The sequence below is a fragment of the Liolophura sinensis genome, chromosome 1 (genome assembly GCF_032854445.1).
Source record: "Liolophura sinensis isolate JHLJ2023 chromosome 1, CUHK_Ljap_v2, whole genome shotgun sequence".
Taxonomy (NCBI): Eukaryota; Metazoa; Mollusca; class Polyplacophora; order Chitonida; family Chitonidae; genus Liolophura; species Liolophura sinensis.
The window spans coordinates 75,476,407-75,490,744 of NC_088295.1; positions in this window are offsets into that span (position 1 = coordinate 75,476,407).

A 14,338-nucleotide genomic window follows, 5' to 3' on the forward strand; every position below is an offset into this window, starting at 1 on the left:
ATAAAACTTGACATACACGAGAGCTTAAGTCGCGAACCAATTAACCAATGTAGGGAGTTAATCTCAGTCCCTGGCAGCCGTATATGACTGAAGCTCACGAGAGTCTAAGGCTCGGCATACACGAGAGTCTAAGGCTCGGCATACACAAGAACTTAAAGCTCGGGATACACGAGAGCTTAAAGCTCGGCAAACACAAGAGTTTAAGGCTCGGCACACACGAGAGCTTAAAGCTCGGTATACACGAGAACTTAAAGCTGGGCATACAGGAGAGTCTAAAGCTGGGCATACAAGAGAGTTTAAGGAGCGACTAAACTTAAGTCAGCTGGTCGCATGGAGTTGGTTCCAGCAGCAGAGGATCGTGGTTGGGATGAGTTGGGTGTTGAGTTCTCGTGTATGCCGAGCTTTAGACCCTAGGCTCTGCGTAAAACTATAATCAAAGATATAAATTAATGATACACATTGATCTACTTATACCTATAGACACACCTTATATAAAAGTTAATTTTATTTATTTACTTCATTGCTGTTTTATGCCGCACTCAAGAGTATTTCGCTTATACAACGGCGGCGAGCATTATGCTGGAAGAAAAACGGGCAGATCCCGGGGAAACCCACGGCCATCCGCAGGCTGCTGGTAGACCTTCCCACGTACGGCCAGAAAGGAAGCCAGCATAAAAAGGAAAGGAAACCTGACTTGAACTCACAGGGGCCGTATTGGTGAAAGACACCTGGGTCATTGCGCCGTGCTGACCTGCTAACCCCCTTTGCCACGAGGGCCCCTATAATAGTTGAAGAAAGTAGTAAACTGTGAAGGACACCTTTACTGCAAGGTGTAAACCAGTAACAGATTAGCTTTGCATCCTGTCTACAATAATTAGCCCATGTGACCAACTGAACACAGGTGAGATTGCATTTCGTGATGTTAATTAAGTCGCCTTCAGCAAAAATAGGCAGAACCTTTCATGTCATTGCCAGCTGTAACTGGGGTAATTTAGTTTGATTAGTCTTCACTATGCTGGTAAAGTTAAAGGAAAGTAGATACCAGCGCGTACTGGCTTCAAATGAATGTCGTTCTCATATACGCTATCCAATAGGCTGTGTCTCTCCTGCAGTCCAATGAGTGAGCTTCTAACAAACTGTGAAACAAGGCAATGGCCGTTTGACAGCTACGGCAACTTTTGCGGTTTCTGACCTGCTACAGACGACGATTAAAACACGAAACAATGCAAAACTTACAGAGTTGCTTGATAAAAATGAGTGACTGGCGCCGATAATGGTGAATTCATGTTTTGTGTTCAGTTGACGGTAGTTTCGAAAGTGATAATCAGTCCCCCATGGTTTTAATCTCTAATCCAGATCACGAGTATTAGCGACAACGCGGGAAACAAAGGAGAACTAAAATCACCCATGATGATGATTGCTTGACGTGCTTGAATAATTTCGGCCATATTATATCTTGGTAAATATTAAGATTTGTTTTTCAGTATTCTTTTAAATACGCGAAAATTATTTCCCGGGAACATATTGTTGGAGAAAATCCGCGAAAATAAATTCCTTTACAGTACTTTACTTTATGAAGCACTTCACAGTAATACATGTTGTTAGAATGGTCAGTTGAGACGTTGATTAATAACGGCCTGGGTATACACTGTGTAAAATTTCTGAACATATATGTCATGTCTGGCTGTATTTTGCACATAGAAAAACACTGTAAATACTTTACAAGGACAAGTGAACAAGGTCTACAAAATACACTGAACAAATACATGTATCTGTTGTAGGTTTAAGGCATTTATATATTTACCTATTTATCTGATAGCTGCCTAACACCATACTCCTGAATTTTTCACTCATATAATCGCAGTCAGTTTTATGGATAGAGAAAAGCACAGTTTCTGGTTTAAACCACGGACATTTGGCTAGTTGCTGGCGAACCTTTCCAGATGTGACGTATAGATATGTACACCACATTATAGTCAGAAGAGAACAGTTTATCCACAGAAAAAAAGGCACAGTGGCCCAAAATGCAAGGAAATCTTGCTGTAAAAATACAGCAGTCGTTGTTAGAGCCTATTTATTTGAAATGAAAAGTTTACTATACAAAAGAGGATGACAGTGACGGCAATGTAATAGTTGATCAATGGTCACAAGTAACGTGTGAAATCCGGCCTCTTGTCAATTTTTCTCAATTAGTTTATTCCACCTGTTCGCGTAAATACTTAAACGAAGCAAATTTCAGGCCGCATAGCACCTTGGATTCAGCAAAATAATGTCGGAACTATATCCAGAGTTTGCTTATCTTGAACAGTGGGTTGTTTTCATTTCAAACCTATTGTGTTTACTTATACTAGGAAAATAGCTCGTAATGATTTCCTTGAGGGAGAAAAACTACAATATAACAACTCTGAAAGCAATTAGACGCTGGACTACGTTTCGAAATTGTGCATTATAACTTGTCACTTAGTTTGCATGCAGCTTTTCGTATATTTTTATAAACTGAAACTACTGTTTTCATGCGGAGAATGTCACGTGATGAATGTTTACGACATACTCCCTACAGACCATGTATCGCTCTCTACTTCCGCTGTAGATCACTACATGCCATCAATCACAAATTTTGAACAACCTTGAACAACGCCAATGTCACCATTGACCTTTGTTATTTTGTCTGTTGTTGGACCCCTACCGTATAAAGAAAGATTAACTTGTCCGACTGACTAAGAGTTTAGCCAATATTCCGTGTGTGTCTGAACAATTGAAAGAAAAAGCACCTTTAGCTCACAGAAAATCTTCTAAATAGATCTAGTCTTTGGGAATTTCATCTTGGATATTGTTTTACCGGTTGGTGGCCCGACACTTCTGTTACTATTTCAGAAAGATCATTAACATCCACTGTTGTTGAAGTAATGTATGAAAACTTGTAGCAAATGAACTGATTCATTGAGAACTAGGGGAAGTAATATTACCAAATAAACGACAGTTCTCAATTTTGCGCAATTATAGTCTTCTTACGCAAAGTTTATGCAACATATCGCGCAGATCATTTTGCCAAATTCTAATCAAAATCCATCAAAATATTTTTTTAAGATCGTGTGGTAATTGACCTTAAATTGCCTCCGAATTCCACCTGGGCCATTGTTTGAGTATCATTTCAAGTCCCTGGAAAATAACGTGTATTAGAAGGACGGGGGCGGTATGTATTATACGAGGTAGACTTTATGAATGAAGGAACCGTGTTCCAGTTTATGAATAGCTGTTAACAACTTCCTGTTCTCTTAATCATTGAGGTTAAGGCATAGTTCATTTTCTGCTGTTAACCAGAAAAACGCCATTAATCATCTGACCAAAGTACATTATTTTACATTCACAACTGTTTATCTCATTCATCGAACTAATGATCACCCTGTTCCGATCACTTCCGGTCTGAAACGCAAAAAAAGATTGGTGTAGGAAATCAAGGCCAAATCACGTGACGTACTCCGGGCTACATTTCACACGATCAGTGGAAAGAAATCGGAGCTGACGTTCATCATTCAACCAGGTATCTTTTACATTTTGAACTCTTTGTACGATAACATCGACCACCGCAGTCCCGTTTAGTTTGAGGTCTTAGGTATTTACCCTAATAAGGAACAAAAGGAAATAGGCCCCAATGAACCACCCCCGCGTTTGCTTATCAAAACTATTTAACCCTACAATTTGTGTTCACATCACACCGTCATCCAAGAGCGGCCCTTTGAACAGTCCCTCTCCCATAAACTCTTAAAGGCACAGGCGAAGTCAAAATGAGCGAGATATCCCTAAGATCTCTTGAAATACGACAGGATCTCTATCAAGGGGTATGTATGAATTTTATGACTATGTCGATCTGTCAAGCGACATCATAACAAAAAATCGTATTCAATCACAACTTCAATGACATGTTGACTGGAATGTTAAATCAAAACTGTTGTAAATGTAAAGCTTTTTAAATGAGCTTATATACGGCGAAATACGTAACACATGCGCAGCGGCAAATTTACTAATATTTATTTACTTATCTGTAACATCCTGAGGTATCTTTATACATGCTGTGTTCTATTCCGATCACTAAATACATGATGATTGTTGTCAACAGTCTTGTCTATCATAGGTAGTGATGAATTGCTTGCTAAAGGTAATAGAGCTCTGTAAATCGCTCTGTTTTGTTTTTCCACATTGCTGACAACCTTTAGATATACATATATATATATATTGTCCATTCGCTTAACGAGGTTCAGTTTGCAAGACGACGTCAAATTTTTCTGATTTCTGAAATTTGCGCGTTTTGCAATATCTCTTGACATAAAGATTCAGTTTTGTATTAAAATAAAAAGAAACAATCAGTGTTAAATACAATATATAAAACTAACGTTGCATGCCCTTTGTAATTTCAGCCTGCATGAATACAATTGACTATTAAAATTCTTTGTCATAAAAAGGAACAAGAGTCAAATGCAGGATAGTCTTAGAAAAGATGTTTCATTGTCTTCAGTGTTATATTCCCTTTTTAAATATATTGAAAAGAGTTTATTAATGACGTGGTTATATGCTTCTATGCTTATATGGCTGTTGAGAAAGTTACCAATCCTTGAAATGGCCCCTATCACAACAGGTCATTTACTAAAAAAGCATAGTATGCAAGCTTTCGGTTTTACGTCTTCATATGACGACGAAAGATCCATTCGGTACAGTGTTTCCATGGCTACCACCCCGACAATCAGTCACAGCAGTTAATCTCCGTCTGATGCATTAGAAATGGGACATGTTCCATTCCCGTCCGGCTTACGCATGCGTTCAACGATTTCACGGCGTTTTAGGAAATACACGAGCATATTTATGAAATTCCCTTTCTTGGAAAAGGTATCGCACACGAAATAGCAAACGCTATTGCGTGTCCTTGGAAACACAGCATTAGTTTTTTGAAGTTCAGATGTGTATTCTTCCTCCGAAAAAATGTTTCAATCTTCGTCAATTAGATAGATATATAAATAAATGTTATGTGATTTCTTTATTTATTTGTTTATTTATTTATATGATTGGAGTTTAACGCCTAAAAACTAATAAAAAACTTTAATCGTTGATCCACCGGTAAATGTCCGCTTTCGGTTTAACGCTATCGGTCAACAGTGACACACAAGCCATCGCAACATACCAGGCAAATATACCTGAAAATCTTCCGCCGCGCGGTCGCACTGATCCAATGGGTGTCGGATTTAATCACCAAACCTAATTAGTCTTTGTGTTGTAATTAAACTGAGATGTACTGGGCACCATTGTGAGCGAGTATTCCAATATGTATAAGGAAGACATTAATTATCACCTGAGTTGTGACTGCATGGGGTGTGAATCTATCCCCAGGCTTTTCACCTGTGGCCTTGATCTTGGTTTTGAGCAACCACGTGATTCTTCCTGGAAAACGTTTCAGCTAATCGTTATCAAACAACACTTTGATGTAATTCAGAACATCTAATAAACGGGGAATAATTACAGATTCTATAAAATCACCAATGGGAAAATATACACCAATCTCTCAGAACTCCTGTTCCATTGTCATCCAAACCAAAGAGTTTTGGAAAAAAAACCTTATTCGCTAATCAAATCATATTTTCTGTATTTACCAAAGATACCTGAATTTATTGCCTTTTTACAGTCAGTATACTGCTGCGACCCGCTTAATAACTTTTACGAACTTAATGACTGATTTTGAACGGTAAGACATGCACAGACGAGGCTGACATTTTGTGAAAGGTAATTATTTGGGGTATTCTAAAATAATTGCAAAAAACATGTTTGGATTTGAGCTGATCGATTTTGTTTTGGCCAAACATCTCCGATATAACATTTTCAAAATAAAAAGAAATGAACTTATATGGCGAATAATTTTTTGTGCAGTTGTTAAAAACCAACGCTGGGAATTTAACTGAATATCCCGTTTTGGGGATAGGTGCAAATTGGTTATTTTGTACAGGTTTATTTAGTTTTGCCTGGCTCTTCTTAACGCGCTCCGATTCTGCCTGTACAGTTTGACCAGAATGCATGGCGACGTGTTCATTTATAAATAGAAATTCCACAAAGAAAGTGACAACGTTTGTTTCCCTGGTTTTTGACAGCAATGAGTGTGAATAGAAGTAGGTAGGCCTAGATACGGATGGGGAATCATGTAAAGCGAGACTGTCACATTTTTCACTTATGTACTTACTTGTGTTAGAGAGACTATACCGAATATTTGTGGCAAATAATCCATTTTCGTTAATGAACTTAAATTTTCCATATTTATCAGGAAAGCCTCAAATTAGTGTCTGTCAGCAAATAGAATGCTCTATTTATAATGTCATAACGATTCTTAGGTTTATACACGTTATTATTTCAATTCTGGTAACTTTATCACCGATTTTGAAGGGTAACAGGTGCACACACGAAGCTGATGTTTTGCCATTATTAATTGTTTGGGCTTTTCTAAAATAACAGAAAAATTCCACTGGAAGTGTGGTAATCGATATCTTGCCCAAAATTTCCGGTACGTATAATTGTGTGACTAGTAGTAGATTTGAAACTCTTCGGATTATTACTGCCAAATCTGAACAGTTTATAATCTATCTATCCTTCAAAATAATCTAAATGTTTTCTTTATCTTACGAGATTAACCGCACACTGTTGTAGGTAATGTCTTGCTTGGGCTGGTTCAAACATAGTCACGTGACTGTGGTCACCCTCTTTCTGGTGTTCAGTCTGGTAACTCACGCGACAGTAGCAGATTCACTCTGTCAGTCACGATGTGAGTCAGGAACTCCTTATCTGTTACCATTAAGAGCCATCTGGCGGAGAACGGTGGAAGACATGGAAGGACAAGGTAATTTCTGTTTTTTTTCTAGACGTCCACTGTATCGACTTCTTGCGCTCCTTTTTTCCTTTTTATTCCAGTCATCTTTCTTGCGAAAAACGTTACCAATTAATTTTTACTAAACAGTATCATTATCACTTCTCTATCCCAAGGTTTTTCCTTTTTATCTGGCAATATGATATTCAGATGAATCAAAGATTTGACACAGATTCGACTGAAGAAAAGTAATAATTGTAGCAAATTACATTCAGATTACCGTAACAATGTGACAACTGGACATCGTTACTACCCATTTGGTATGTGTTTTACGTCGTTTAACTTATGCGACGCCGGTCAGCATTTTTTTTTTAAACTCACGACCATCCGCGGGTTGCTGGCTGCAGACCTTCCCACATACGACCCGAGACGTCTTAACCTTTATGGTTATAGATTCATTCAGAATATTTTGGCGTGATTGTTGAAATGTGTCTTTTGATTATAACAATGACATTTTTGTTTGCGGCTGACGATTGGTCAATGTGTATCCGGGTTAGTATTGAAAACGATCCAAAAGTCTTTAAGTTTCAAATGTGGAAATGAATATCTTTGCAGTGAAAAGTCTGAAAAACTCTGAAAAAAGAAACACTATTTGCCTGAGTAAACCTTATAACTGTATACTCTAAGCCCATGTGATTTGTATGCTTGTTACAGATGTGCCATTTGAGGAGTTCATGGCCTCACTACTCCTAGCCTCACGGAGTAGATCGGAGTTACGAGACAGATTGTTGCGTATCATCAGCCAGTACAGAGACTGCCTTACCACGTGCGAGTTCAGACACAGTAAACGAACTGGATAGTTGTCGCTTTGTGTAAGTGATTGTCCAACTTTGCTTTTATTTAATTTATTGGCTTCGCATATATAGAGTTAACTTATCTCAGTAAGAATATTTCCTCTTACTTCAGTATGTCAAAATACTTCAACAAATTTTCCAATATGCTCTAAAACGATATGTAATGTATTTATTTATTTGATTGGTATTTTATGCAGTATTAATTTACTTAATTTATTTAATTCCTTGGTGTTTAATACAGTGCTCAAGAATTGTACACTCATATAACGTCGGTCAATTTTATGGATGGAGGGAACCAAAACGTCTTGAGGATACCTCAGTCCTTAGCCAAGTAACTGGTAAACCTCCTGACGTAAAGCCGCATTAGATCCGCAACAGTTGTATTTGAGGAGGGGACTTCAGTAGTGAGTGAGCTGTGAGCCAGCTCCTAAATGTTTCAAGTTATTTCACTTACTCACTAGCAAGTTGTTTCAGCAAACATATTTCCACTTAAGTGGACAATAATAATTCTACTTAAGTCAGCAAAATTGTTTCATTTCTTCCACAAGGGATGGCAACATTATTTGTAGTTATAACGAAAACAATATTTAAAGTTACTATAACAATATTACATCAAGTTAATTTTAATAGCCTAAACAACAATGTTTCAAGATGCGTACAACTATTTTTGGTCATTTCTAAAACAATATTTCGTAACAAATTTTATTACTCCAGATAATTTAGCAAAGCAGCATCTTCATCTTGATTTTTCTTGAGGGCGTTCAATCTTGTCTGGTCTGGTTGTGACAGTCAAACCTGTTTACAGCAGTTGTTTCCCTTGGACAACAGAGTCATCGCGATTAACTTGATTTGACACAGTGATCTAATTTTTTATCGCCAGTCTGATCTCGTCTGACCTAAATAATAAGATATCTGCCAATCGATCGAGAAAACTAAGTGTTTATCGCTGTTCTATCACACAAAGGAAGTGTAACGGTTTGATAATTGCTTCTGGTCACGCATACAACCATGTGCACTTTTGGGACTGTTGTGTTAGTTGTTTTCCAACCCAGTCATTGCATTACCGCTCTACCTTAAGGCTTACATAACCATGTTCTAGTTCCCTTGCCATATATATTACACAGAAAAAAGTCGACTTATAGTCACCGTTCACAAGAACAATATGGCATTAAAACTTCGTGGTGCCTTTGTCCATTTATTATTGATACTGACCGGAAGAATGCTTGTTTTAACTCTAAATTCACGCTATTTTTGCCATATCGTGCCGAGGGATGGGTGTTGACAGTTTTGATGGAATAAGTTGGATTGAGTCCAAGTTGAAAAATCAGTGTATCCAGTTGTGCTATAGCAATTCCAGATGTTACTCACAGTGTGAAAGATCAGTTGATATGTGAAAGAAATCCTGATATTCAACCTATATGACAAAATGTAATTTATAGTGAAACCTTTAGATTTACTTAAATAATCGTGCATATAATCGTATATGTATAAGTTACCTTAAATTTTTAATTGCAGTTTTAATAATAGCGGAGTCTCGACTATTTTTTAAATAAATTTACTATCACATCGGCGTTTCAAAATGTGTTACAAATTGCGATGTAGAGTGAATGAACAATGGAACGTTTTGTGAACGTTCCCGACGCAAAGAAGTGTCGTCTCCTCCGGACGCGGTGAGACACATGATTGGTAAATTTATGTCATCATCGACCATTCACATGATATAGTAGGATTTTTTTTTTTGGCGTTTAGCGACAAAACAGTTCGAACTTGGAAGTCATATACTATAATGTTTCAAACAAATAATGCGCTTGTAAAGTTGGCAAGATAGTACATCCAGAAAGTATTTTGTTGCTGCCTTTGCGTAGACATTTAATACAGCATTATTTATTTATTTTGAGATTACGGGATTCTCACAGATATTTCTTTAAAGTTGACAAATTGTGTGAAAAAAGAGATTTATTTATTTTATTTGTTTGATTAGTGTTTTACGTCGTACTGAAGAATATTTCATCTATACGACGGCGGCCAACATTATGATGGGAGGAAACCAGGCAGAGCTCAGGGGAACAAAAACCAAGGAACATTATTTTGAATTCATCTTGATCTTATTAACTATTCAACCTGCGAATGGTCGTGGGTTTCCCCCGGGCTCTGCTCGGTTTCCTCCCACCATAATGCTGGCCGCCGTCGTATAAGTGAAATATTCTTGAGTACGGCATAAAACACTAATCAAATAAATAAAAAAATAAATAAATAAATAAATAACTTATTAACTATTCTTGTAACAGACATTTATTTGTGTGTAAACTGTTACCAAGACGGCATTTTCCTGTCCAACTTGGAATTATTGTGCTTAGATATATATCAGAATTATATACGTCTCAAGAAATATACGTTCTTTTGTTTTAGCCGAATTGGGTGGTACCTTGCACCAGGAAATCCAACACAGCTGATTTTAGGGCTTCTAAAGCTATCCATTCGGCCTGTCCCGTCACACAAGAGTCATGTCTCCAAAATTCTTGTATTATAGCTTCCCTTTCTAAAGTTATTCAGCTGAGATCTATTCTTAAATGTTATTGGCATCATACCAAGAGCTGCATCACATTTCAAACAATATTATGAGAAAATCCACAAATAACGCTGGATGTGAACATGTAAAGATTTGAAGACGACTTTTGACTCTTCTGTAGTTTAATAATGCATCAGTTTTATCGTGGTAAAATTGATCTAGATACTTTGCCAATATTCAGAATTTTTAAGAAGAACAAAAAACTTGCTTTTAGTTTGATGGTTGTTAAGTTTTTATTAAATACATAAGGCATGTACATACATACAATAAAGGATGCAAACTGACTGCTTTTGTCCATGACTTTGTGCACATCAGATGAAGAAATAATTTCTTGGTCCCTGACTGACAGCTTGGGAAAAGGTGTTGTCTCGCAAATGACCTATCCGCCATGGTCAACCAGAGTGTTTGGTCGAACCCACCTTAAGCCGAAACCATTCATTCGGTATGTCGACGTGGGAAAGTTCGTCAATAAGCTGCCATAGTTCGGTGGTTTACCTCCGGTGTCCTCCATTTAAGATATCGTTTATTGAAAAATTCTTGAGTATGGCGTTAAACAAAAATCAAATACAACTAATTCTGACGATGTGCAATGGTTTCCGCCGGGTTCTGCTCGGCTTACCCCCTTCCATAAACGATTTTACGCGTGCAATGTTTTAATGTGTTTGTTTATTAAATGCATTGATAGAGCGTGTTGGGTGATCATATACCAGTGACGTCTAATATGCAGTAATGTTAATATATTTTTTTATCCAGTTCTGTTCAAGCTGTGGCGCTAGGAACCGTCACGTTTTTATTTCTTCAGCAAAGGTCAGCCATTGGCGTTTCTTAGTAGTAACGTAATCCTATTTGCCAATGACCTAGCACAGACAGTCTATCATGAGGTCTCGCCATATCAGGTGATGTTTACCACCGGACTCTGGCGAACACAATTCGTCCTTGCGACCTCAAATTAAACAGATGTATTAGCAAAAGATCACATCTGCAAATCTGCACACCAGTCTGAATCCTTTTAATCTCTTAAAGTTCCATTTGAACGTTCCTCGCTGACTGGCAAGATCAATACAATGTGTGGCACACCGGAAGTATTTTCCAATGGACGAACTGTCTGTGTTGATTCATCACGTAGCGGAGAAAACGAGATGAGTATTTGTGTAATAAATACAAACTGTACAGGCGGTCTAAGTAATGTGACATGACAGAGTCAACAGACGATCAAGTAACGGGACTGGTTACTTCGGATTCTGCCCGAACAACAGCGCACGGTCCACACTGATCTAAACTAAAGAGACATACCTTTTACACTGTCTTAGTTCTTTGGTGATTTGAGTTGAACCTAGTCGTGGAAATTTGCCTCACCACGTTAGTTAGGGATCACTTTTTATATATCAGTGTCTGTTTCGACACCTAGATTAACTTGAAGGCAGCGTGCAAGACGGAAGATCTTGGTGTAGAGTAAATGTGAATATTCACTCTATTTACCATAGGGTGGAGGATAGGACTGTTCCATTTCAAATGTAGTTTGTCACAGATGACTACATTTGGAAAGGGTAATGCACTAAAGGGGCTTGTGCCGAATCAATGTGCAATGTTTACATTTCAGTTACACCAAGATGTACCGTTTTGCAGGCAGCGTAGCCCTTTGTAAGGTTTACTCAGTTATACCGCATCTAGGTTTAATAACTGAAAACGTTCTGCTGCGTCTCAACGGAACTACTAACGTAAGCTATTTCATAGCAATTCTTCAGAAGAAACTTTTGTTCTTAGAACATGGTGTTATATTTTAACACAGATATTTAGTACGCTCAAAAAATTAATCTGTTAATTTTAACAGAAAGTGTGTCGTCTGAGTGATGCTAGAATGCATGCCGTTAGAATAACATAATATTCTGTGATATTCAACATAACATCCTGAAAGTCTAATAGAATTATGATGTTGAATTAATAGAATGTGTATGTTATATTTAATGCAATAATCTGCTGATATACACTCTAACTTCACTTAGACAACAGATTTCTATTAAAGTTAACAGATTAATTTTTTGAGGGTACATGTATTCTAACACATGGATTCTGTCGTTAGTACTTTGTTGCAGCAGTCACTCTCTATTGACGATAGAGAAAACACAGGCTTGCGTGTGTAGGCTCTTCTGAAAACCTACACCAGTAGTCTCCCTTTGACCATGTTTTGAATATACCATCGCCGTTTCCACGCAGTATACAGTAAAACAGAAAATTGTGCACGACGAGTAAAAAAACCTAAGGGTTTTTATGGTTTCTTTCTTTGAAATAAATGTGTTGGAATTCATACATGTACGTTTAAAATCTTCTAAAAAATTACCAGCTAATTTGGAATGTGGCCCTTATCTACGATAACAAATAGCCTTACCTTATTAAACGACATCATTATTCAGGCTTAGGCAGCAAAGTGAAGATTGCTAATAAGCCGTCAGTATTCTGAATTAGACACTACATCCTTAACAGCCTAAGGCCATGGAAGGAAGGGCAAATTTTTGCTTTGTTTACCAGACGCAACTCTTTTCTGTATGGCAATACTAGAAAAAAAACCGACGTGAGTATCAAGATAAAAGAAAAACTCTTTTGAAGATGCAAGCTTATCTCCCCGTGATTTGATATATTTGACGCACACTCGCAGCCATGACTTATTTGTCTTAGGACCATCTGTCCGCGTGTCAGTGTGAATATTTAAACCGATGGAGGCGATATATAGTACTCACTGTCACATGGTAATATTCCATTCCATGTCATTTTATCATTATGCAATTTTTATGTATGGCGAGCATCTTGATTTTGTGTAAAAACCATTGCATTTCGGATGTCATTGTTAGTATAAAGAATTAATTAGTGGTGGTCACACTGGTTTCATATTTGATTTTTAGTTTAGGCGTTCAGTAATAAAATAATTATTTTTAGATCTACAGCATATTTTTTATAAAACGCCTAAGACATACTCAAAAGACAAACAAACCAGTACATCGTGATTTTAATCGTGTTATATATACCTTTGATATGTCCTTTACAATAGGCTTAAACAAAGGCGTTGGGTAGGTTTGATTGGCATGTTTCCATTTAAACGAAATACTTAAATAAAGTTCACTTTGTCAGGGGTGGAGAAAACCAGAGTTCTCTTAGTTGGTTAACTACTAACAAACTTTGGGAGATCTGACATCGAAACCTGTCGGGCCATACCGAAGACCAAAAACTGGTACGGTAGAAGTCGACAGGTTGGGGTGTCATGCCTGATATCTTTAGTTTAGAATGAAAAATTGAAAGTACGAATATCGACCGTTTGGGTTCTACTTCGTCTTTAACAATTTTTCAGCCATATGACGACGAAGAGTAGCAGTACATGCAGCCAAAGTGCTGCAGAAAACACCAGAGATGACCCCCTTCCCCCACCCAGTCCGGTGTCTAGCCTCTCAAAGAGTATAAACAGAGAATGACATTTCAAAAAGCTTTGGTATGACTCGAGCCAGACTTGATACCGAACCTAGCGACTTCGAGGCGGACACTCTAACCATTAGTCTGTTGTCTTGTTAGTATGCATAAATACACACATACTAACAAACATTGCCACACATTATTCTCTAGATTGCAAATATTCGCGTCTTTTGTTTCAGCTGTCTTTGCCAAAGGTATCTATGGTAAATACACATAGATGGGTAATGAAATTCACTGGTGATATTCTGAGATTTTGAATGTCTTGGAATGCGTCATAGGATGAGTACCTCCAAAGATATAGGCACAATTATTACACATGATGTTTGTTCATGGGTTGTTTTGATTTGATGGTTGGTTTTCCAACATGTCGTAAACTTTGAAACTGCAGAGGATATCATAAACTTTGAAACTACAATGGACATCTACACTGCCTTCTTGAAATGTTTTTTTGACTGAAAAGTTAAAAAGTGTGTGTTGTGGAAGGCGAACATAATCAGATTAGTAACACTGAGAATGAATGTTGAGGGTTGAGCGGCAATATTTCAGCCTTATCATGGCAATCGTAGCGCCAAGACTGACCATCTTAATTAGACTATGTTCCATCTATACGCAGATGAA